The sequence below is a fragment of the Antechinus flavipes genome, chromosome 3, assembly GCF_016432865.1.
Source record: "Antechinus flavipes isolate AdamAnt ecotype Samford, QLD, Australia chromosome 3, AdamAnt_v2, whole genome shotgun sequence".
NCBI classification, from domain to species: Eukaryota; Metazoa; Chordata; class Mammalia; order Dasyuromorphia; family Dasyuridae; genus Antechinus; species Antechinus flavipes.
Genome location: NC_067400.1, coordinates 299,935,130 through 299,957,654, shown reverse-complemented (window position 1 = coordinate 299,957,654; position 22,525 = coordinate 299,935,130). Strand labels below are relative to the sequence as shown.

Sequence of the window (22,525 nt, the reverse complement as noted above, 5' to 3'; positions counted from 1 at the left end):
TCCAAATCACTATTGATCAGAGAAATGCAAATTAAGACAACTCTGAGATATCACTACACTCCTGTCAGATTGGCTAAGATGACAGGAAAAAACAATGATGAATGTTGGAGGGGATGTGGGAAAACGGGGACATTGATGCATTGTTGGTGGAGTTGTGAACGAATCCAGCCATTCTGGAGAGCGATCTGGAATTATGCCCAAAAAGTTATCAAACTGTGCATACCCTTTGATCCAACAGTGTTTCTATTGGGCTTATACCCCAAAGAGATACTAAAAAAGGGAAGGGGACCTGTATGTGCCAAAATGTTTGTAGCAGCCCTATTTGTAGTGGCTAGAAACTGGAAAATGAATGGATGCCCATCAATTGGAGAATGGCTGGGTAAATTGTGGTATATGAATGTTATGGAATATTATTGCTCTGTAAGGAATGACCAGCAGGATGAATACAGAGAGGCTTGGAGAGACCTACATGGACTGATGCTAAGTGAGATGAGCAGAACAAGGAGATCATTATACACTTCGACAACGATATTGTATGAAGATGTATTCTGATGGAAGTGGATTTCTCTGACAAAGAGACTTAACTGAGTTTCATTGGAGAAATGATGGACAGAAACAGCTACACCCAAAGAAGGAATACTGGGAAATGAATGTGAACTATTTGCATTTTTGATTTTCTTCCCGAGTTATTTTTACCTTCTGAATCCAATTCTCCCTGTGCAACAAGAGAACTGTTTGGTTCTGCAAATATGTATTGTATCTAGGATATACTGCAACATGTTTAGCATATATAGGACTGCTTGCCATCCTGGGGGGGGGGGAGGAGGGAGGGAGGGGGAAAAAAACGAAACATAAGTGATTGCAAGGGATAATGTCGTGTAGAAATTATCCTGGCATGGATTCTGTCAATGCGAAGTTATTATTAAATAAAATAAAATTTATTATAAAAAAAAAAAAAAAAAAAAAAAAAAAAAATTTGTATATGTAGAAGGTATGGCAAGAAGAGAATGGTCAACTTGAGACAATTAAAAGGTGAGGTTTTTGCAGTCAGAGATTCTGCTATCACATATCAACTTGACAAGTTGTTGGACAAGTCACTTATATTCTCTGGTCACAATTTCTTCATCTATACAATGAGAAAGGTTGAATTAAATGAAATCTTTTCTATACTACTATCCTAAGATCTTTGATGAGGATAGAACATCATTGGGGTAAGATGAGTACTCATTAATCCATTAATTCAATCCATGATTGAGAATGAATAATGGTGCCCTATCATTGAGTTAGGGGAATGATTTGATTGACTACTCCATACACTCTAATCTCTTGATCTTTAAAAATCTTAGGAATCCATTACTATTCTACTTTCACATGAAACATGATAACAATCTGAGTTCTCAAAGGCTATGCAAATGGAATACAAGTTTTGGCAGTTCCTATCATGCTGCAAAAAATTCCAATTTGGTCCCAAGTAATTTACTGTTTTCTGATTACCAGCCCAGGAGGGCATATTACAAGTACATTAGCCACCCAGTGATTAAATTTTGTTGGACATAATAATCCATGGTAAAGCTTATAGTCTAATGAGGGACACTACATGCAAACCAGTACATATAAATAAGATATGTAAAAGTTAGAAATCATCAACAGAAGAAAGGCACTAAAATTAAAGGCACCTTGCATAAGATAAAATTTAAACTGACATTTAAAAGAAGCCAGGAAATCAGAATTAGAGATAAAGAGGGAGAGTATTTTAGACAAAGAATGCTGTGAAAATACAAAGTTGGAGGATGAAGTATCTTTGAGGAACAGGAAGTTACTTTCCCTAGACTGCAGAATATAAATGGAGAATAAGTATAAAACTACAAAGTTATTAGGGGGTAAGGTTGTGAAGGCCTTTAAATGCTAAAAAGTGTTTTGGTTTTTTTTTTAATTTGTTCTAAGAGCTATAGGGAATTACTGGAATTTTTTGAATAGTGTGGTAATATGCTCATACCTTTCTTTTAGGAAGAAGAATTTAACAGATGAATAAGTGATGGACTGGAGTAGAGATACTCATACCAGAGAAAACAGCCAGCAAGCAGGCTATATTTGGTAATAGTCCAGGCATGGACCAGGGTGATTGCGATGTCAGAGGAGAGAAGAGAATGTGTGCTAGAGATGTTATGAAGGCAAAATTGATGATAGATTGGAGTGGGGGCAAGGATTGCATTTTTGTCTTTGTATCCTTAGAATTTAGCTTAGAGCTTGACATGTAGTACTTAATAAACATTTGCTAACTCATACACTGTATCCATTCAAAACTGAGGGGATGACCAAATAAAATGGTAAACAGGAAGAAAAAAAGAGGAGTCAAGACAGAGCTTTAGGGGAACACTCATGTTTAGCAGATATTTTCTGGATAAAGATACAGCAATGGAACCTGAGAAAAAATGATCATGCATTGAAGAGGACGACTAGCATAAGAGTAATATTATGGAAAACTAGAGAGAAAAAAGTATCAGAGAGAAATGGGTGATCTACTGCATCAAAGATTACAGAGAAATCAAGAAGAACGAGGAGTAAGAAAAGGCCATTAGATATGGCAGTTAAGAGATTACTGGTAATTTTAGAGAGGGAAATTTCAGTTGAATGATGAAGCTGGAGACCTAATAAACATTTAATTGGTTTTGCTATTTGGGACAATGGCCTCAAAAACCCCCTAAAAGTAAGGTTACACAGAGGGCAATGGAGAAGTATAGTAGATATACCCACCATATATGGAATGACCTTACAAAGAAATTTGAAAAACAAAAATAGAGATCAAAGTGTAATGTTCTTGTTTGGTTTTCTTGAGGTCTTGGAGCAGCCTTCTTTTCAGCCAAGTAATCACCACAAGAATAGCCAGGTGTTAAAGTCCAAATCCTTTATTATCTCCTTCACAATCTAGTTTCCTTGCCTGGGGTCCCGGGCTAGTTTTCTTAGAGGCCTTCTGGAGTCTTGGTTTCAGTAAAGAAGTGCAGGAGGCCAGCCACCATGGTGCTGTGAGATGAAGTGAATGAATCTGTCTCTGAGTCCCTTCCAAGTCTGTGCCTGGCCCTTCTGAGTCTCTCCCTGAGCCCTTCTGAGTCTGTGTCTGGCTCTCTCTCTGGCTGAGTTTTTCCCAGCTTATATGCTCTCTTATAATTACATTATCATAGGTGTGGATCTTGTAGAACTATATTAAGTACTAAATACATGTACTGAACCAGAGAACTATTAATCACCATGCAAAACTAGATAACTATTGTCTTTATCAATTCTACTGACTTAACACCTTGTAAGAATCCTTGTTTCAAGTTCAGAATTCTGGCCCATAACATCAAAGGAAGAGGGAAAGGCCATCTGTGTAGAAAAATACCTATGAGTAACTCTTTTTGGAATAGCAAAGAACTAAAAACTAAGGTGGTGCACATTGATTGGGGAATGGCTAAACAAATCATGGTATAGGAATACGATTACTGTTTTTCCTTCATTCTAGAAGAGGACCAATGACATCAGCAAGGTAATGTCTTGACTTGCAAATGAAATGGATTTAAGTGAGGCAGGACTGTGCAGCTTCAGTCTCTTCTCTAAGGTCATCTGAGTCGACTGGCAAGTGGTCAGGATGACTGGAGATGGCCCCAGATGTAGGAGACCTTTTTAAAGAAAGGTCTTCCCCAGATTTAAGTTTGTCTGAGGAAACACTCATTCAGTGATTTAAAGCTAGGTAAGAAATAAGTTAGTAGTAGGATAGCATAAAAACCAAAGAGATTGTTTTAGACAGAATGAAATGAGTAGACAGGAGAGCAATTTATATTGTAACATCAATTCTATAAGACATGACAACTCTTGATCAACACAATGATCCATAATAACTTCAAAGGTCACAGGTGATAGATTCTATGCAAAATGAGATGCTTATTTTTTGTCTATGGTCCATATGGGAATTTGGTTTGATTATGCTTATTTCTTACAAAAGTTTTATATTTCTTTTTGTTTCCCTGGGGACATGATAAGGAATACTGGATAATACTATGGAAGGACATAAACTGCACCTAATGCTCAGAAAAAGGCTAAATTTCTACAGTCTGGCCGAAGAATTCTGATGTAGTACTTAGAATAATTAGGTTCTAATCCCTGCTGTGACACTAACTCTGGATCTCAGTTTCCTCCATTATAAAATAAATAGGGTAGGCAAGATGGTCTTTAAGGAACCTTTCTCTTCTGATAGTCTATAACATTTCATTATACACTCATTTTTGCTTCCGCTCAGTCTCAATGTCGGTAAGAGAGAAATTAACTTTCCTCTGGGACCTTTAGGAAGTCACTTCTCTTCTCTGGAAATTAAAATAAAAATTTTAAGATCAGGAAATTCAAGCAGTTGGATCCTATAATGTTTCAGGTCTCTCAGGACTAATATGATATTTCTGAAGAATTTTTTTGGCTCTGGATAGAGTACTGGACTCAGAGTCAATAAGATATGAGTTCAAATCAGACCAGATCTATACTATCTGTGTGACTCTGAACAAATAACCTAATCACTGTTTGCCTCAGGATTTTCATCTGTAAAAGGGGTTAATGATAGCACATATGTCCTATGGCTGCTATGAGGATTAAATGAAATAATAATTGTAAAGCACTTAGCAGAGTGCCTGGCACATAGTAAGTAACAGATAAATGTTGTATTTTTAGAGCAGACTTAAAATTCCTCCATTCTTTTTTCCCCCAAAGCATTTATTTGTAATCAAGTTCTCTGCTTTTGACCTACTCCCTCGTAATCAATGTTTCTTAGATAACAAGTGTCAAGAAACAACTTATTACTCATGATAATTTTGTACAAAGCTGTATTAGATTCCATAAGAAATGTTACCTAATTGGTAGGTTGGCAGCTTCTAGAGCAGTAGCTTTCTAATGAGTAACCTGGGGGTCTCTGCTTCCTTCCTACATGGTAATATCAGAATGATGTTTCCCCTAGTGATCACTCCCTACTGGTTCAAGAAATTCTCAGTGAGGGCCCTGATTTTGCAGCAGAAAACAAAATATAAAGAAATAGGTAGAGCAATAGAAGGAACATGGAATTCGGAATTAGGAAGACCTGAGTTCAAATTCTACCTAAGACACTTATTAGTGATAAGTATATGTGATCCTGGGCAAGTTATTTAATTTCTGTTTATCTCCATTTCCTCATCTATAAAATAAAACCATCTCACAGGGTTGTTGTAAAGATCATATGAATTTATATATAAAATGCTTTGCAAACATTTAAGTTGTACATAAATGTCAGCTATTAATAGCAGTGTGCACCAATATATTATTCAAATAAATTACTCAAGAGAAATTGTGGAACACACCAAAGAAGGGAGGGAGTTGGGAAGATTATTAAGGAAAAAAGAAAATCATTATATATCCAAGACAAAGCTAAAACTATGCAGGAGGCAGTGTGCTGGGAACTATTTAAATATGAGGAAATTCCCTACTTGATTCTAAGCTCTTGTCAGCAAGGATTATATTTTATTCACTTTTGGATTCCCCTACCCATAGACCTTACCAAAGTATTACATGCATGGTAGATGTTCAATAACTATTTTTTGAACCCTGATTGAATCCCCAAGCTCATTAGGTAAATGCAGAAAAAAATTAAAGTGTTGAGGAATGAGGTAAGTCTATTAAAGCATGTCTATCCCTTACTAAATATTCAGAATTTCTTATTAAAAAAACATTGTTTCAAATTAGAATAAATAAAATAATACAGAATTTTAAAAATACAATAAAAGGATAGCAAAATAGGTTGTTACTACTTATGTAGTTGACATCACTCTGGTGATAAAATAGGAAAGGGAGCAGGTATTTAAGATTTATAAAAATATACCAGAATAAAGGCAACAAATATGATAAAGCATCACACAGGAAAAAGTGCTTCTGAATTTATTGTCAGAGGCTATGGATTCAAATCTTGCAGCTGATATCATTATGACCCTGGACAAATCATTCTCTGAATTTCAGTTTCCCTATTTGTAAAGTGAGGAAATTGTAGTAAATAGTCTCTAAAGGACCTTCAGCTCTAAATCTGCGATTTTAAGAAAAATGTTTTTAAAGATATGAAGATGGGAGAAAAGAAAATAATAGCACTGAATAGTGAGAATTATACACACTTTGTAGAAGCACTTTAATGTTATTTTAAGGCACATTTATTTTCCTTTGTAACATTTAGGGGCAGATCTGATTCCTGCCCTCAAGGAACTTCCAATTCAACAGTGGGAGACTTTTCTTTCTCTTTCCCACAAAGGATTAGTTTTATACCATGAAACAAAACAGATTCCTTTGACAAGGGAGTCAGCTTTCCCTGAAAATGAAAGCAATATTTCTAACCAACTGCACCAGACCCATTTAGTGCAGCATACAATGACAGAGTCTGGACCTTTGAGTTCAAAGTTATGTGGCTAAACTTCTTCCCCTAATCTAAGTCAGAACTTTGCAATTAATTTTCTCAGATTGCCCAGGACACAAGGAAGTTAAATGTTTTTCCAGTGTCATAGTATCAGTAAGAGATTGGACTTTGAAACCATTTCTTCTAGGTGTCTTTTAGTCAACCAGTGAACATTTTTAAGTCATACTACTATTTAGGCACTATTCTGAGCATTGGAAATACAAAATAAAAGACTGTCTTTGTCCTCAAGGAGCTTTTAATTTAATGGTGGAGACAACATACAAACAAATATATATATAAGACAAGCTATAGACAAGATAAATAGAAAATACTTAAGAGTGGAGAAGCACTGGAATTAAGAGGAGTTAGAGAAGGTTTTCTGTAGGGACAGGGATTTTAAATGAACCAAAAGGAGCAAGAAAGCTCAGTGGGCAGAGTAGAGTGAGTATTTCAGGCATGAGCCATAGCCAGAAAAATGCCTGGAATCAAGAGATATAATGTCTTGTTTATGGGAATAATGAGGATGTCAGTGTCATAGATCAAAAAGTGCCTGTTTGGGAGTAAAGTGTATCAAAGATGAGAAAGCCCTAGGTTACAAAGGGCTTTGAAAGTCAGAAAGAACATTTTAAATTTGCTCCTGGAAGCAATAGGAAAGGTCTTGAGTTTACTGAGTAAGATGGTGAGATTCAGGAAAATCACTTTGGTGACTGAATGGAGGATGAATTGATGGGAGAACCAGCAGCCCATTGAAATAATCCAATTGAGGTGATAAGGGTCTGTGCTACAGTTGTGGCAGTGTCAGAGACACTGGTCTACAACAGCTCTTTATCCACTAATCCAATAATACCTCTTACATGGAAAATAAGCCTAAAATTCAAATGACCTTCACACTCATGAAGAACAGATGACAGAAAACTAAATATATCATAATGTTTGCCCTTTTTTTCTTAAATTTGAAGCAGTTAGGTGGTACAATGGTGTGGAGTGTTGCATCTGAAATCAGAATGCCTGGAGTTCAAATATGGTTTCAAATATTTACTAGTTCAGTGACCCTGTTATTTAACTTTTGTTTGTCTCTGCTTCCTCATTTGTTTAAAAAAAAAAAAAAGGAATTTGTGTTTATTTGAAGAGCTCTGTATGTTATAATAAGAAGATATGACAATTTTTTAGGAATTTTGTTTTCATTTTCAGTGGAAGCTGGTTCCCTTGCTATTTTCAGAACCATTTCCAAAGAGGATAATAAAACACCTACCTTCCAGGGTTCTGATGAGCATAAAATAAAATAATATTTTAAAGCATCTTGCAAACCTGATCACCAAAGGTGGAAGCACCTATATGGGATATTGTTATGGGCCAGAACTTGAAACAAGGTGTTAACTCACTGGAATTGATAGAAACAATGCTTATGTACTTAAGTTTACACCTTTGAGAGTTCACACATTAGCTCACACATTAGAGTTCACAAGTCTGGGAGATTCACAAGTTACACCTCCCACAATCCCACTCTCAGAGGAGGAATCAACCTTGGAGTTCAACCTTTGAGTTCACACCTCTAAAAGAGCATAAAAAGACGAGCTTCAGTCAGGAGTCAGTAGAACCAAGATTCAGAGAGAGCTGGAGGCTGAAGCTGGCAGAGGCAAAGGCAAAGGATAAGCTGCAAGGGCTCTTGGTACCAAGCAGATAGGCCTCTAAGAAAGCTAACCAGGCTATTTTGAAAGGAGACAATAAAGGATTGAACTTTTAACAGTTGGCTGCATTTGAGGGGATTATTACTCTGAACTGAAATTAAGGCTGCCTTCAGAAGCCCTTGAGAAATCTGTTCCCAAAGAGTGAATATTATATTTTAGAAAAGAAAAACACTACAATTTATGCTTTGGGGAGAAGATGTCATGCATCCCCTTACCACATAGGTGAGAGCAATCTTTTTCTATTGGCTGACTAATTGATTACAACTTTAAAACTGCTAAATAGGGTCAGTCTCTATATCTCTGTCCAATAAACTTCCAGGTAATGAAGATTTTATTTCCCCACAGTTTGGATGAAATACATGAAATAAAGTGGGAAAGGGCCAGTTTTCCTCTTTTCCCTTTCAGGCCCTATGGCTCAGAAAGTCAGAATTAAGGTTTTGGTTTGTTTTACTTTTGCTTTCGCATTCTAGGTGCAGGCAATGACATCCTCAGATCCACAATCTGGACTTACACCCTCCTCCAGAAGCTGCTGCCATCTCAGCAGGGAAATTCTAAGAAACCAAGTTTCCAATATGAAAGTTCAGTGGATCTTTGAACTTGGAATTTAGTGGGATTACATCATAAAGAAACTGAATTAATCTGTGAATCTAATCTCTCGCTCCTCTCCTTTCCAGAATCAGGCAAGAAGCAAATATAAGGGGAAATTAATTATGTCTCTCAGGTATTGGGAAAGAGTATGTTTTTATACTTGTTTTCACCATGCTTTTGAAGTAAATATTTTTTTATAAAAGCTAAATTGATTGTTAAGTAGTTTCTTAGACCTAGAGTTGGAGAGGACACTCTAAAAATGGGAAGCATAATTAATGAAAACTTAAGCCAATAGCAAAGACCAGATACCCTCAAAGCCCTTTAAAGATATCAGTCAATTATAAGAATGGGGTAAAATGCAACATACCTGGCCTTCAAGAAGTGAGAACCAGAGCAGACACTGGATACACCACACACATTATGTATATCCTCTGATAGCATTTATAGTCATATATATACATATGAAATATATAATATATGTGTATATATACATGTTTTTCAGTCTTGTCTGACTTTTTATGATCCCATAAATCATAACACATTATATCCTTCTATATCCTCCATTATCTTCTGAATATAAGGGTCTCATCATCTGATGTCATCTCTTATAATTTTAATACTGTCCATGGGGCTTTCTTGGCAATGATACTAGAATATCCTTCTCCAGCAGATCACCTTTTGTCAAAACTCTCTATTATAATCTGTTTATTTTGGGTAATTCTGTATGGAATGGCTCATAGTTTCAAGGAGCTACACAAGCCTCATTGCCATGACAAAGCAATGATCCAGGAGGAGGTATATATAGGCACACATATATGTATCTATGTGTGTATACACACATGCATACATATATACATATGCATCTATTATGTGCACTGACAATTATGTAATAATATATATAATGTCCATATTATATATTATATATTTTTGTATATCTCTCCCATGTATCAACCCACATACAACTTAGAAACCAACATTACTTTATTGTTTTATTCATTGACTTTATAGGAATCTTTTAAAATATAATTATTAATTGTTCACAATATATCTATCAACACAAAAATGCTTGTCACCTTGGAAAATTTCAAAATGCATCTTTTCCATTTGCAAATTCTAAAAGTTATTAGCAAAAAAATATTTTATTTGGATTGAAAAAAACAATTCTCTCAGAATTTCTCCATATTTAATTATATTTACTTCACATGGAAGACATACAAGACTATACATGCAAGGAGTACTTCAGAAGGTACCTACTTTTCCCAACTCTTCCTATGACAGAAAAGCATGCCAAATTCAGAACAAATGAAAATAGTTCCGCTCAGTTCCAACTTCCAGATTTTAAGTCTTCATTATAATAGAAATTCAGATTTCAAATAGAAATAGAAAGATTCCTTACCTCCAGTGGAAAGTAGGTTGTTGATTCTTAAATTCCTGACAAGGAATGAAACAAGCAGGTGTTCAACCTAATCAGAATGAGACTTTACTCTCTGACTCATAATCCTTACTCACCTTCAGGGACAATTACTGGTCACTGTATTATGGTTTTTCTTTCTCATCTTTTCAGGAGAAATAGAAAGTGTAAGTCCCTTCAAACTACTTTTGGAAAATCCAGAAAGGAAATAAAGGTTGGCTCCTGCAGGAAAAAGCCTGAAAGAGTGGAGAATTCCATAAAATGAAGTAGAGTGAAAAACAAAACTAAACTGCAAAGCAGAAGCAATTCTGAGCAAGTTAAAACCAAGTCTTAGAAAACAGGTTTCCTCAGAAGAAACAAGATGGCTGAGCAGAAAATAAAAGGAGTGTGATTTTCTAAATCTAAATCTATATCTAACTTAAAAAAATTTTCCCCAGTAGTTCTTGGTGTCTTATTTTTATTAAAATTAAGATTTTGATTTTGTATTATAAACTTGATAAACACCAACAAATACATACATTTCTACATCAAAGAACAACAAAAAAAGAGGTTTGCATGTAAAATCCATGAAATCTGTATCACAAGAATCTATTTTTCAGTGTAACAAATTCAACCCATTACTTCCAACAAAGTCCTTTCTGTTTTTTTCTCACTAATTTCCTTCTATTCTCTCCTGAATGTTAAAAAAATAAATAAAAAGGTGTTTCATTGATTTTTTTCTTTTTCTTTGCATCATTCTCTCAAGTCTTCCCTCACTCCTTCTAACTCTTAACCCCTTACCTCCCATTCCTAAAACATATAACATATAATAAATGAACAGTATTGATCATATCTGAAACTGTTTGCCTCATTCTGAAAATCTCATCCTTTACTCCTCTGATGCTGATGTTGAGAATAGTAATACCACAATAATAATAAAACAACATGAAGGAGAGCAGAAATCCAGAGATAGCAGAACAAGTTACAAAATAAATTAAAAAAAAAATAACTTCAAGAAGGCTTAGGCTCCTCAGAAAACAAAGCAACCAACATGGAAGATGGAATTCAGCATGAGAATTATCAGTCTCCTAGAAAAAAAAGGGGGAAAAAAATAGGTCTGAATACCATGTAACAAGACCTCATATAAGGACTTTGCCTGGAAATATTTAACAGTGATCAAATAGCAAATGATAGGATTCACAGAAACCTCCAAATTTTATGTGTCTAAAAATATAGATATAGAAGCACAGAGTATCAATATGGAAGAGGCTTACAAGTATCCAAGAAAAACAAATGACATAAGTCCTGAATTCAAATCTGATAAGTATACCATTCTACAGTTGAGGAAACTGAGGAAAGCAGAGATTACCTGAGCTACTTAGTCACACAGCTAATAAGTGTTTGAGGTCAGATTTGAATTCAGGTTTTCCTGATTCCAGGTCTTGTGCTAACCAGTTCTATATTGTTTTGCTGAAGAAATTGACCTAGAGGAAAGAAGGAAGTAGGGGTGGAGAGAGGAGGAGACAGGAGTACATTTTTATATTGGTTTGAATAGCACGAATGAAAATCAAGCTAATTGAGAGGTGGAATGGTGGGGAAAAGAGTTTCATATATTATACATAGTCCTATATGAACCAAGTAGAGAAGTTTTTAAAAAATATTTTTTCAGCAAAAATGACATTCAGATTGATGGATGGATGGGGTTGACAGAGAGGAAATGATCTGTGTTTGTTTAAGAGACAAGGATTGAAACAATACAAGCAAAATCACTAAAGTGTAGTTTGTGCTGATTTTAGAATAAATTAGTAAGACAATCACAGTATATGGTATTTGGAAACCAAACTTCTTAGGACACTTGGGAGTCTCTAAGCAAGGATACACCAAATTCAAGCCATTCTATGGGTCTGAAACCACTTACAAATTGTCATTCATAAATTCTTAACGATGTGTTTACTACTCAGCCAGATGACCTGATTAACACAAGTCACTGGGTTTTACTGAAAGTTTATAATGAGAAAAATAGCAATAAAACATTTCACACACACACACACACACACACACACACACACACACACACACACTCCCATCCAGTAATAATATACTCAAAGCATATGATCCCAAAAATATAAACACCACCTCCTTTGCCATCCAGCAACACACTGATCTTCTTGCTGTTCCTTGAACAAGATATCCCCATCTTCAAGCTCCAGATATTTTCGTGGGTGTTTTTTTGTTTTGTTTTGTTTTTCTGAGGCAACTGAGGTTAAGTGATTTGCCCAGGGTCACTTGAGGTGGGCATCCCCCACCTATCAATGGGTATAAAGTCTGTTGGTTACTCTCAACCTGGTTTAGTCCATCTGTTAAAAGAGGGTTTTACCAGGTTGTGGCCACAGTGCATGTTACTTGGAGCCATAATTACTTAAGGGGCACAGGTGAATATCAAAGGTAGGTGAGCAGTCCTAAAAAGAGGTGAGTGAACCAGTCCTAAAAAGAGGTGGGTGAGCAGTCCTAAAAAGGGGTGGTAGATGAGCAGTCCTAAAAAGAGCTTGACAAGCCCTCCTATCAAATATTAAGTCTTCCCTGAACACCTGGCCTACATTAGGCACTTAATAAATAATTATTACTTTTTGATTGACATTATTCGCACTTTCTCCCTCTGCAATGCAGCCAACATGGCCTTCTTAGTGTTCCTCTCACAGGACACTCCATTGCTTGTCTTCATGTCTTTTATTTGTTTCAGTTAGCTCATCTAGAAAATGGGAATAATGATAGCACCTACTTCCCAAAGTTGTGAGAAACAATTGAGAAAACAATTATAGAGTGTTTAGTACAATGTCTGACACATAACAAGCATTGTATAATTATTATTATTGTTGTATAATTCCTGTTATTATGTTATACATGTTATACAGTTTCATTGTCCTGTATGAAACAACAAATTTGATTATTTGCATAAAAGATTTACATGAAGTGATCAAAGTAAGAAAAACAACATACACAATAACTATGGCGATTTTGGTGGAAAGAATAACCATGACATTGCAATTCACAAAGAATATACTTGGTCTCAAAATAAACATACAAGACACTTTCTCCTCTTTTTGCACAGGTAGGAAGTCTATTATAGGTTTGCAGCATTGCATACATTGTCCAATTTTTTTCAATATATTGATTGGTTTTGTTAATTATTTTATTTTTCCTCTTTCCTTAAAAATTCTGAGAGGGGTGGGTAGGAAGTATGCAACAAAAAATGTAGGTGATATAAAAGTGTAACATATAAATAAAATTTATTTTTAAATAATTAATTTGAGTCTGAAATGGAAGGAGGAGCAAGTGAAATTTAGTGTTAGCAATATTTGAGAGAATTTAAGCAGTCAGATATTCAAATAGAAAGACATCGACTTGCTTATATGCTCTCCTTTCACAGGTAAATTGTTCACAGCTTTCCACTTCTTTAAACTCAGTTATGCTTCTTAAATTTGGGTGTTTTTTGGTTTGTTTGTTTGTTTGTTGTAAGGGCTAGATTTTGAAACAGTACATCTAGTATTCAATATTTTTGATGCAATGTTTTAAAGTATGTATCATCTTTTATTAAATGATAAAAGTAGCAGAATCGGAAAAGTGTGGAAAAATCATCTGCTTGTTCAATTTCATTTATCAAAGTAGCTCAATAATGAATTATTAACAAACATAATTTATAAATCCACTCTATCCCCCTAGTTTCTATATCCAGGTATTTTTTTCTTTAAATAATGAATCATATTCCATCATTCCTCTTAAGAACAATTTGGAACTACGTCAAAGGGGCTATAAAGTCATGCATTCCCTTGATCCCATGATATCATCACTGGCTCTGTATCACAAAAGAGACTTTTTTTTTAAGGGAAAGGATCTGTAGGTACAAAAATATTTATAGTAGCTTTTTTTGTAATGGCAAAGAATTGGAAACTGAAGAGATGCCTATCATTTGGGGAATAGCTAAAGAAGTGGTGTTATATGGTTGCAATAAAATAATATTATGCTGTAAGAAATTATGAACAGGATGCTTTTAGAAAAAAGCTGCACTTATATGAACTAATGCAAAGTGAAGTGAGCAGAACCTGGAGAACACTGTACACAGTAAAAAGCAATTCATTTAATGATTTAACTATTCTCAACAATACAATGATTCAGGACAATTCTGAAGGATTTATGATGAAAAATGCTATTCACCTCCAGAGAAAGAATTGATAGAGCCTGAATACAGATCAAAGCATATCTTTTAAACTTTCTGTATTTTTCTTGGGAGGGAGGGGGGCGGACAGGGAAGGAGGTGTTGTCTGTTTTCTTCAACAACATGAATAATATGAAAATTATGTTTTGCATAATTGCACATGTATAATTTATATCAAATTACTTGCCTTCTCAAAGAGAGAGGAGAGAAAAAAGAGAGAAGGGAATTTGGAATTCAATTTTTTAAAAAATGAATGTCAATTCATTAAATTGCTTTTCAAAAAAATGTTTGAAAAAATGTTTTACTTATAATTGAAAAAGAGAAAAAACAAAGAGTTCATAGTCACTCAATTGGAAAAATACAAATTAAAATAATTCTGAGGTACAATTTCAAGTCCATAAAATTGGCAAAGATGGTAAAAAAAATAGAAAAAAATTCAGTGTTGGAAGGATTGTAAGAAGACTATTTCACTGCTCATAGAGATGTGAATCAATACATCTACTCTGGAATAGAATTTGGAATTATATAAGAAATGTTTCTAAATTATCCATACTATTTGATTCAACAAAAACACAAATGAATTTATATCTTGAGAAAGTCAAGAAGAGCAAGTTCCCCATGTGCCAAAATGTTTACGTGGCTTCTTGTCATCCAATCATTCAGTCGTGTCTAATTCTTTGTGACCCCATGAATCATACTGTCCATAGAGTTTTCTTGGCAAAGACACTGGAGAGGTGTGCCATTTCATTTTTCAGTGTTTATATTACTAAAATTATCTAAATAGAAAACAATGCTAAATGTGAAGCAGAGGCAAGATTTTGAACTGTGGTCTTCTTGACTAAAAACCAAGCATTCTGTTTACTAAGTCATGGGGTTTCATAAGGAAACAAAATTCAGATAAAATGTATAGGACAATCTAAATTCCAAATTAGTAAACTTGAAGGCTATAGTCTTCTTTTCTGTTTGGATACAAAATACAAAAATCAAACATACATAGTCAGTGCAATCACTATATTTCATGGCTTTAAGTTTTTTGTTTGTTTTTAGAAAGGTATTATTGGGGCAAGAGAAGTAATTAATTGAAAAGTGACTTATGTCAAAACAAAATGTAAACCTCACACACAAAGAGAAAAGCTGATAAACAAAAAAAGTTAAGTATATTTAGAGGACTTTTAAATAGCTGCAGTAATTTCACCAGTCAACCAGTAATGTGATAAACCAGTCTAATGGTAAAGTGTTTCAAATTTGAGAGCTAAGGAGTAATTCAAGAATTGGAGCTCAGCCTTGAGAAAAACACTTCTTGAAATTGTCTGTTTCCTTTTCCCATGACTAGTTGTTGAAGAGATCTCTTCCATACATCCAAAATGGTACATTCAAGAAAAAAATGAATACAGAAAGAAAGTCACTAGAGGAGGCTGGCAATTTCAAGAAACACGAATCCTTTTACTGGAGAAGAATATCAGTAGTGGATTCTAGAAAGGGCTTCATATCCACAAAGTGCCAGGAATTGAGAGTTAATTCATTGTCACATGCGCATCCTTTATTTTGCTTTGTTATCATTTTCCTCTTCTTGTTGCTTTGTTAGCATTTTCTTCTAAATCTGAGCCCACTATTCCCATGGACCTATGTATAATTTATGAGAAGTATATTCCAGGTATTAGAAGTACTCTTACTATTTCATTTTGTAAATGCTTTTCCTAAATGCTAATTGGATTTACTGGATGATTGCTAATAGGGAAATAAATATACCAGTTTGTTGTTCAGTCATTTTTCAGTTGTTTCAACTCATGATGACCTGTTTTGGGTTTTCTTGGCAAAGATACTAGAATAGTCATTCCATTCTCCAGCTCATTTTACTCATGAGGAAACTGTGGCAAACAGGGCTAAGTGACTTGCCTGAGGTCACATAGCTTTATTAAGTGTCGGAGGCCAGATTTTAAACTCAGAAAGATGAGTCTTATTGACTTCAGGTTTACCACTCTATCCACTGTGCTACCTACTATACCACTAGGGATTCATAAATAATAGTACTGCAATCAAACTCCTCAGGGTTACACTTTGAATCCTAATAATTAGTAACTGTCTGTAAGAATAAGACTTCAGCTGACAAATATAACTGAAGACTGAGAAAGTGGATTTAAACTCAATAAATTATTTTCAAAAATAAATTTTCTGAGACAAGAATGGTCCTGATTCCCAAATCAGAGAAATATAAACAAACATGCTATGAATATTAATGCTACAATATTAAATAGAAGCTAGCAATTAGAAATATATATTTTTAAAATGTCCAAATTGGAATTATACCAAGAATGAAAGAGTAACAACTTTAAGATATAACTAGCATGATAGATCATATTAATAACAACCATATGAAAACAATATGATATCAATAGATGCAGAAAAAAACTTTTGGCAAAATTTTAGCACTTATTGATATTTTAAAATAATAAAGTGGAAAGGAACTAAAGTGAAGGTATGCCCCAAAGACAACCATAATGAACAGCAACATCCAAGTCAGGTTCAAAGAAAGAAAGTACACATCAAGAAAATACAAAAATGCAAATTTATATTAGTATAGTTTTAATAACTCATGGATTTAGTTTAAATGTTTTCAGGGAATATATTCTATCAGTGATCTGATGATCTGCTTAGGTTTATCTGGATGGCAAACAAAATTTGTCAATAAAAAATAAGAAATTAAGTATTGTCAAAATGATCCAGGACTATTTTTATGATAGTGTCCACCCTTTGATCCCACAACAACTGAATGAAGTTTTTCATAAATTACCAAGAGTCCTAATTTGGAGTATCTTAATCTTTATGTTGACCCAAAATCTCTTCCCTTGTCATCTGGATAAATACCATGTAAGCCTAATTGTTCTTACCTGTGACAATTCTTCCAAATTTTTAAATAGTAATTGTTACACCATCTCTTTCTCTTTTAAGTAAGAGCTTAGACATAATCAAAATCACAAAACTATTGGGTGAGAGAATTGCAGGAAGTGTTATCTTTCAATTGTCTGCTGTTGCTCAGTGGATACTCTTGGATTTGCTCTGCCAAGTGAGATATCAAAGGTCCTTTCATAGGAGCATATACAGTCTAAAAGTATACTGAAATCCTCTAGGAAAGTACAAAGCTCTTCAAATGGGTCTGAGTGGTTCTCAGTTTTTAATATAGTGCTCATTGATGTTTGTATAGCTATGTACATTTTCTGGTAAGCAATAACAATATATTTTCATTTCCCAGTGAAAGGATAGCACTTGTAGGTATAAAAATTCTCAGCCAACATATCCTTATATATAGTTAATCCTCAATATTCACATTTAATGACTTCAAACATTCTCATGATTTCATTTGTAACCTCATTTTCTCTTTTTTGTTGGCAACCATATACACTGGCTATGAGAATTAAAGAAAAGAATGGGAAGTACAATGTGTGAATTTATGGAGTGGCTGGTATTCTAGCAGGTGCTTTGTTGATTTTTTTTTACCCTACCTTGTAGAGTAAGGAGCTACCTGTGCATTCATTGCATATTTTCATTATTTACCCTTAAAAACTCAAGTTTTGTGGGACAGTTATGTTCCCAAAGAGTAATGCAAATCCTTTGGACTCTAAGACCAAGTGTGTAAAGTCAGTGATGTGTCTTAGTGAGAAAATAAAGGTATTAGGTAAATTTTGTACTAGAATGTCATGACTATGAGTTTGGTGTTAATGAATCAACAATTCATTATACAGTACGATACCCTCACATTGCCATCTGACACAGTGGAAAGTGAGATTCAGGTTAAAAATGTTTATTTTAGTTTTAAAATTTTTTATTTTCTGCATAGTATTTGTGGTACTGCAGATTTCATGTATTACAAAAATTGACTATTATCTTAAATCAATGTGCTCTTTTTAAAAATTGAGATCATGGAATTCTAGGGAATAACTAGTAAAAAAAATTTACACTCTACCAATTTTATTTTGTATGCTGCATTTTATGGGTTATTTCATGGTTACTATTTTAGAAAAAGCAGACGTTACCGGAATTAATATTTTGTTACAAAGAATTATATGCATAAAAGTGTTATTTTTTTTTAACAATTTCTAGCAAAAGATTATGGTTTTTGGTGGTCATGGGAAGCTAACCTGCTATTTTCCATAGGTTCAATGTATCAACATCTGTATTTTTAATTTTGTGCCGTTTTTGAAGAACATTGTTGTTATTTAGTCATTTCACTCATTTCCAACTCTTTGTGATCCCATTTGGGGTTTTGTTGACAATGATAGTGGAGAGGTTCTCCAGATGAGGAAACTGAGGCAAATATTGTTAAGTGACTTGGCCAAAAGTCTGGTCCTCTTTCCACTACACCATCTAACTGCTTGCAAAATCTGAGTACAGTGTTAAAATGATCATAGCAGCCAAAAATCAGAAAACATCCAATACATTGTGGTTCTCATACATTAAAAGACACTATAGCAACTATAGCAAGTCATGTGTTTCTAGATCTTTTCATAGGCTCATTCTTAGTTGATATCATTACCTCTATTCATATCTATGAATATTTTTGTCCTTTAACCTTAACTATCTTTGCAGATCAAATTCTATCCTTTAAGTTATAGCTCAAATGCCACATCTTCATGAAGTTTTCTATTGCAGCTGGAAATTTGTTTCCCCCCCTCTGAATTCCCTCCTTCTAAACATCAAACTCAAATATAAATTGGGGCCATTGAACTGTAAATACAGATCCCTACAGGCTGCATACTGATGTAGAAAACCACATATTAACATTACCTATGTCCAATTATGATTTTTTTTTATTTTGCTAAAATTTCTAAATTATATTTTAATCTGGTTCAGGCAGCATTAGCCATATTGCAGCTTGTGAACCATGTCCAACTCTGATCTATACCACTCATATGATATTTGCCACATATTACAATATACTATAGTTGTATATATGTCTAGCTGTTACAGATTTAGACACATGTGTCTAATTGTAGGTTTAAGACATGTGATGGCTAATTCATAAAGACAATAAGATTAACTTCAGAACCTATATTTACCAGCTGAAAAGGTACACAAGGTACCTTCTTCACAAATAAAGTAGAAAAACCAAAAGTGAAATAATAGACAAGATCTCTGAAACCAATGAGTCTGAGTTAAATCAATTGCTTGTTAAAACAGAGTAGCAATTCTTATAGTGTGATCCAAATACTCCTTAGGGACCCTCATCATGAGGTTACAACAATATTTAGACATTTTGATTACTAATATAGAAAATATTTAGATATAAACCACATAAACAAAAGATCTTGGGGAGAAAGATCCTCTTTTTTTTTTTTACAAGAATGTAAAAAGGTCCTGAGTTCATATAGCTTGAGAACTAATGAAATGTAGGAATATTTCTTCTAAAGGTTAGCAAGATAACTTATTCTAAGGAGAATGAGTGATATATTGACAAAGTCTGCGTGGAAAGTAAAAATAGAGAAAGTCTCCTTGCTTCCTGGTCACTGGTGATTTCCAAATCTTGTGATCTTCCTGTTTTTTTTTTTAACCCCAAAATGTTCTTCCCACATTTTTCATAAGACAATAAATAAAATTAATCCTAGCCTGTATCTTACTCAAATAAAATTACATATTTATTACAATACTCAAAAATCTAAAACATAAAGTAGAATATCAATTGATGTTTATTTACTAAAATATTCATTACAGGTCTGATATTCATGAAAAAATCTTATAATAATATGTAATTAGCAAAAAATGTCTCATAATAGGAATAAGTCTTATAACTATGATTTCATTAGTAAAAAGAATAAATACCAAGACAAGGAAACTCTTTCTACTAATTCAGGTAGAAACCTTTCTTTGTGGCTTAGAGTCTTAGAGTGTTACCTAGAATACCCAAAGGGAAAATAATTTGTCCAAAATATAATAATCAGTATGTGATAGAAGCATCTAAATACCTTACCCTGGCAGCAATTTAGCCATTATAACACACTGCCTCTCATAACCATAATAGCATTAGTATTAATACTATGGGTACATTTATTAATAATAATAGCTAACATTTATATAAGTTTCACAAATCATTTTACAAAATTAATCTCATTTGATGCTCAGAACATCCTGGGAGGTAGGTGCTATGATCATTCCTATTTTACACGTGAAGAAACTGAGGCACAGTTGGGTTTAAGTAATTTGCCCAAGACTATATATATGTGGTATCCTTCACTGAATTTGAATTTGGGGCTTCTTGACTCCAAGTCTAGTATTCTATCCACTGTTACCAAGCAGCACAAATTTTCTCAAAGCAGGATGTCAATGTTATTTGTTATTGCTATTTGTCATTTTTATGCACCCACATTAGTGAGATAATAATTTTATCTTTGCTTCTTTTCTGGAAGGAGCTTCATACAGCAGCTTACTCGAAAAACACCAGATATATTACTACCCCTTCTTCTTTGTTTCCCTCCATCTCTTTCCCCAGCTATACTTGCCTAGACACTGGTATAACCCCTCTACAATGGAGGATTTTGTATACTAAAATAGCATGCTCTGCCTCAAGTGAGCAAATGCCAAGGTGAAAAAGGTCAATAGGTGTAATGACCCAATATAGCATTATAAATATTTACACACATAGTATATACAGTGTAATGCCTACCTTTCACCTCTATGAAATATGAAGGATAATTTCCTCAAAGAGCCAATTTTATCCAACAACAGGATAAGGAAAGATAACTCAGATAATAAAAGAATTCTCTTCCCAAAGGGCACAGCCACATAAACCGAAAACCTTTGTGCTGAGAATTAATTTTAATTTTTGGACACTCCAGAAATCATTCTGTGCCAAATCACCTTCTCATCAGCATTGGCAACATGGGACATGAAAAGAGATATCTCATTTTTTGTGATCTGATTCTAACAAATTCAACTCACTGCTAATTTGATGCTAACAGTTCATTCCAACATCAAAGTAATACAGTAGATGTAGACATTCCTCCTCCTCTTCCTTCTCCTCTTCCTCTTCTTCCTCTTCTTCCTCTTCTTCTTCTTCTTCTTCTTCTTCTTCTTCTTCTTCTTCTTCTTCTTCTTCTTCTTCTTCTTCTTCTGCTGCTGCTGCTGCTGCTGCTGCTGCTGCTGCTGCTGCAGCTTCGGGGCAATTGGGATTAAGTGATTTACCCAGGGTCACACAGCCAGGAAGTGTTACAGGTCTGAGGCCAGATTTGAACTGAGGTCTTTCTGACTTCAAAGCTGGTGCTCTATCCACTGTATCACTTAGCTGCCCCTAGAGTAATACGGAAGAAAGATCACTGGCTCTGGAGCCAAAGGCACTGGGTTCAAATTTAATAATTATGTAGGCAAGTCATTTAAACTTCCTGGGCTTCTATTTTCTCATCTGTAAAAGTGAGATTGAACCTGGCAATCTCTAAGGGCTTTTCTAATTAGTGCTTTTTAAACAATAGAATGGTTAGTCTTCATTAGATTCCAGCTGATCCCAGTGGTTGATGCTAAAAATATATATATTTTGGTACAATATTTAAGCCATGACCTACTATATTCCCAATTTTCAAAATATTATGAGAATATCCTTCAACTCTAGTCTACTTGCCAGCTAAACAATAGAGAAGATGACTATATGGAGACTCCTTACAGTTGCAGAGTGCTTAGAATATAGAAATGATGAGTACTAACATGTTGATACCATCTTTGATGACCAATTCCCTTATCCAATGTTGAATTCCACCCAGCAGACATCACTCAAGACATTTTGGGATTTGCCATTTTGTATTTCCTGGATTGTGTTCAGGAGAATCTGGTCCTTTAGCTGAGCCCCTTGTAAGCTCAGTGTTCAAGAACTCTCTTGAAGCCATGAGAAATGGAAAAAAATTTGAACAAGCAAAAAGAAATTCCAATTATGCTCAAACTGCTGCAGATGGAAGAAGCACTCTTGTGGTTTCAAGGCTTCGAAAGGTAACTGCTCTTTTCCTCTCTAATTAAAAAATTATTTTCTTCAGCCTCTCTTATTAAGTAATTATGTAATATAAATATGTAATTATGTTTAATGCAATTAAAATAAACATGTAATTATGTAAAAATATAATACAAGATAAATATCATTTTCATAACACTTTAAGGCTTGTAAAATACTTGACATTTGATATTCCCAATAATTTTATGAGTAGGTGCTCTTGTTATTTCTATTTTACAGATAAGGAAACTAAAAC

The 22,525-nt window shown here is 34.3% G+C and overlaps 1 protein-coding gene across 1 annotated transcript in view; it reads right to left on the bottom strand.

Annotated features, from left to right (window-relative positions):
* HHLA2 (HERV-H LTR-associating 2) overlaps positions 1-10,118 on the bottom strand; it is a 95,928-nt gene extending 85,810 nt beyond the window's left edge. The window contains exon 1 of the mRNA XM_051985251.1: positions 10,100-10,118. The gene's annotated coding sequence lies outside the window, so the exon portion shown is untranslated. The remainder of the gene's footprint in view (positions 1-10,099) is intronic.
* Positions 10,119-22,525: the final 12,407 nt, after the last annotated feature.